This window comes from Eptatretus burgeri, chromosome 18 (genome assembly GCF_056783735.1).
Source record: "Eptatretus burgeri isolate ZD-2024b chromosome 18, Ebu_testis_v1, whole genome shotgun sequence".
Classification (NCBI taxonomy): Eukaryota; Metazoa; Chordata; class Myxini; order Myxiniformes; family Myxinidae; genus Eptatretus; species Eptatretus burgeri.
The window spans coordinates 4,811,756-4,816,718 of record NC_140978.1 but is presented as its reverse complement, the minus strand read 5'-3'; positions in this window follow the sequence as shown (position 1 = coordinate 4,816,718).

Below are 4,963 nucleotides of genomic sequence, written 5' to 3'. Positions count from 1 at the left end.
TTGTAAATGGACGAGCAGTGAGAACCATGCTTTTAGGCAATGGAAACAATAATAAATGCTTTTGTTTATGAACCGCACGTACGAGGCTTGTTGATAAGGTCAAATGCACAGTGAACATTATAGTACACTTACTTCACTTGTTTTGATGTTATAAAGTAATCTGTGTCAATGACCTTGCTCAATGTAATTATTGTGGACATGTGCGTTTATGCAGATAAGGCTCATGCAGAACTTTGTGCAATCGTTTTTAACTCATTGAATTGGTTTACAAAAAAGAACTGCATATATTGTGCAATGGTGAACGAAAAAAGGAGTTCTCGGGGTTTGGTGTAGTTGATGTAGATGAGTAACGACTTACATAATCTGCAGGGTACCATCTACGTATGAGGGGAAATACCATAATTTCTGTGCATTCTCCTTGCTTATTCTCTGTTTATGATTTTACCTCTAAACTTGGTGGCATAATTGTACCAAAGACTTTGAAAATGGTACGTGTTGACTGCCATCCTTGCTCGATACTCAGCATCTAAAGGATAGAGCACAGAAAAATCCCCCATAGGTTAGCATCCATGGGGAGGAGGAAATTCCTACTTCGATTGCCCCACGAAGCTTGGAAAGAAGTGTTATCATAAAAAAATGATGTTGCTGGGGACCCAGAATTAAAAATGACGTTGCTGGGATGTGACATCACTTCCCTAAATCTCCTCGGCTGTGTTTATCTGATGTTGTCTCGGGTATCTGTCTGCATGTGTGCTTGATTTGTGTCACAACTCCTCCACAAACCGAAGAGCCTGTTAAAAACAAACAAACAAACAAAAAACATCCTCACCTTTTTCTACCATCTCCTTGTGACCCTGTCTCGCTTTATTACTTTCTTTCTCCTACTTAACTTTTTCAAATTAAGAAACCTCATTTTACCTCCTTCTCAAATCCTCTCCACCCACTTGAAAATATCTTCTAATAATTCACTCTCTGGGTATCTATACGCATGCTGTCCTACTAAACGGAGGAAGGGTAGGGAACGGAGTGCACTCAATTGTTCCACAAACACCATTTCTGCATCATTTCCACACCTCGACTATTTTTACACATTGTCGAAGTAGGGTGTGTTGAAAGAGTCCTATCTTTTTAATCCAACAATCTACCGCAGGGTTCTCTCTCCTCTTGAAGTAATTTTTACGTGGTCATCCAGATCGAGATCACGCTTGTGGTCTTCCAATTCCCCATGATTGATTTGGAGATGGCTAAGTTGGTGCGAATCGTTCTATCGGAAGTACCAGCTCTCTGACAAGCTGATTATAATTTATCTTTAGAACTTCACTAACTCTTTCATCTGGAAGATGATGCTGGCCTGTGAGACTCACTATTTATATCATCTGTTTACTATTCATGGTGATGCAAACGACAAGCATGTGTTCAATCCGCGCAAGTGGAAATGGCTGTCCCATGACTTTTGGTATTACAATGTACTTGAAAAGGAAGCTTCTTCCTTGTTTTTAGTTATAAATGCCTATTTATTATACATTCAGATAAATTGAATTCTGTTTAAAGTTTTCCATCTCCTTTACTATACCCCCCTCAGCTTTTTCACACTTTGAATCCTTGTTTGATTCACAGCCGTGGCGTTTGCCTTCAGAAGTTCGCTTAAAATGGACTTTGTCAAATGTATATTTTTTTATCGTGTTCTGTGTACCCATCTGTCTATTCTTGTTTGTATGGGAAGTATGAACTGACATTTTAGAAGAGCTATGATTAAGATAGATGGCATGGATGATGGATATATAGGCACGAGGATATACATGCATGAAGATACACAGTCATGGGATTCCACTGCACTTTTCCTGCACCGAACTGTCTTCCTATTTCCTTTTATAATGGCGTCCATGCTTCCAAGTTTATACTTTGGTTGTATAAAACTACGAAAAGCACTGACCTTTGTAACGTTATGGTTGCATTTTGAAGCTGGATTAATTATTTCTCTCAGCTGCTCTCCTTGAGAAGTTTCCACTATTTCCGATACTTCTGTATTGTTCGTCTTATACATGCATCAACGGAGGTTAAGGGAAGATAATCCGACTAGAGTTCCTTTTTTTTTCCTTTTACAGGGATTTGGTCTCACATTTTTCAGACTATAATCCTTTTAATCATTAAAGAACTGTCTCTAAGCGATTGATTTTTACCTTGGCCAGAAAATGTCGCTGCTCCATAGTTATCTTTTAATACAGAGGGGAAACATGAGTTTGGAGACATTTGCTTCTTCACTCACTTCATTCCCATCTCACTGTTGAAAGCAATTCTAATGCATTAGACAATGAAAAATATACAAAATTGGAAAAGTTTCCTCCAATTTGTAGCTTAAGCTTGTGCTTCATAGATTTTCTCAGAACTTCTGAATATTTCTAGTATCACATTCTCAAGAGGAAATGTCATATCCTTTCTGGAATAAATTTACTTCTCCAGGCTTGATGCTTTCACAACCACACGCCTTACGGAATCGGTCGGACAGTTTTACAAGCTTGCTCACATCAATTTGCATACCTTTTGTCTAGGTTTTTCACTTTGCCTTTCTCTCAAAGCCATTTGTCTCTACATGTGAAATGGCAAATGAACGTGCCACTCACGGAATCATGTGAGATGACGGCCTTCTTAATCATGATGCGATCAGTTTTTTTGAGGTCTCATCAAAGTCACGCATCTATCATCTGCTTTCAACTTTGTCAAAACTCAACTTTTTAAAACCATCCAGGTAGATTGATTAAAAGTTTCAGTTTTGATGTTTGTAAAATATCGGCTCCTGCGATAGTGGATGATTGAAAATAGAAGGCCACAAATTGGGCAGTGGGACAACAGGTGGATGCAACAAGCAAAGGAATTAAGGAACAGGAAAAAAAGGACAGAGGAAGGAAGCAATAACCTAACAAGTAAAACAGTTAGGGTAGAGGTAAGTTAAGGTGGATAGAGATGGACATTAATATAAGATGATTTTGTACTGCTGACTTGAAGCCCTGGGGAGAAGAGTGAGATCTAACCTACTGAAGAAGGGAAGTTCTATAAGTGGGAGAAAAAGAGGAACAAGGGAGTCAAGTTGAGCAGTAAGCCTAGATTGCTGGAAAAATGTGTGTGACCTGGAGGGACGAAGGCCTGAAAGAGCAGATGAAGCAAGACCTGATGAGAGGCGACATATATATATATATATATATATATATATATATATATATATATATATATATATATATAGATATAGATATAGATATAGATATAGATATAGATATAGATATAGATATAGATATAGATATAGATATAGATATAGATATAGATATAGAGAGAGAGAGAGAGAGAGAGAGAGAGAGAGAGAGAGAGAGAGAGAGAGAGAGAGAGAGAGAGAGAGAGAGAGAGAGAGAGAGAGAGAGAGAGAGAGAGAGAGAGAGAGAGAGAGAGAGAGAGAGAGAGAGAGAGAGAGAGAGAGAGAGAGAGAGAGAGAGAGAGAGAGAGAGAGAGAGAGAGAGAGAGAGAGAGAGAGAGAGGGGCCACCAACTTGTTTGTGATGAGACAACAGCAGGCCTTATGATACTGCTTCTTTGTGGGAGATGGAAATGATGTTGAGATATTTGAATTGCACAGCATTCAGGAGAGACAAGTGTGAAGAAGTGCAAGGCATCAGATCATACGGGAGAGCAATGCCTTATTTGGCTAATAGCAACAGGTTTTAGGTCGTGAGGTCTGATTTGCGAAGGGAGGACTTTGTATGATATGATGGAGATTGTCCATTCTGCAGATAGCGTTTGAAGCCAGATTTGATGTATGGTCTGCCCAGTAGCTGATGGTTCAACAGACTGAACCTCTTCCGGTGGTTGATCCGATAAATACGTGGGTGAGGTCGTTAGACAATTCATTCAGATAGACACGATGAGAAAGTGACATTTTCCTGGATTGAATGACATGATTTTAAAAAAAAAATTAATGTCCACGTAATAACTGACAACTTAAAATGTAAGATAACAGTACTTTTGCTAAAGTTTACACTGATGAGAAAATGGTTTTCTCACAAGAATAATTTTAGGATTTCCATCATTCTTGACTTTCTTTCAGACTGCAGGAAAAATAATAAGAAAAAAAAATCCACATGGCCCTTTTGTGGTCAGGCAAGTTGATATTCCACAGGAAAGTTTCTGTTATTTCTCATTCATAACAATATGCAAAGTTAACCACCACAAATTGTGCTGCTCAAAACAAAGTGTTCACAAAGTTTGTGGCAAATGTCATTTTCTGGATTTTGCAAAGCGATTCCTGCACTGCTTTTGAACTTGAATAGAAAGTTCCACTTGGCGTTGCCTATTCAGGCAGAGTCAGTGGTCATGCGGTTTCTTCTTGAGCCATTCTTGTATTACCCACGTATTTGAATTTCTTGCAATTGAAGCAGGAAATTGAACAAACCTGTGCACCGTTGTGTTATAAAAGTAAGCCTATTAGAGGACATCTGTTACACAGGAGAAAGGAAGGCAAGTCGAGGAGTTCAACAGACTCGACATCCTTTTCATCTCACAACTATTCTTTACAATGCTACTGGCCATTGAGTACAATGATTGTGCTTTCAATCTTCGCGTATGTGTGGAGCATTATGTGTGATATACTCTAATCATCTCAAACCTCAGCATCGATACCTATTTACTGTCAGAAACTATCACTGCCATTGGATGGACTGGCTTTCTAATTGTAAAAATAAATTAAATATATTTTGACGCAGTTCAACAGCTGCACAGGATCGCTTCTGCCTTGTGCTGCTCAAATTAAAGGAGAAATCATGTCCATATATTGTGCCAGCAGCAATGGCCATTATCTCCCAAAAGGAAAACCTCAAGCTCTGTAAGCCTCTCCGTGCCGGGATTAAAGCATGTAGATCAAATTCCACTTGAACTTGAAGGCAGACTGTCTAAACTGGAATGTGTAGTCTATACATGCAGAC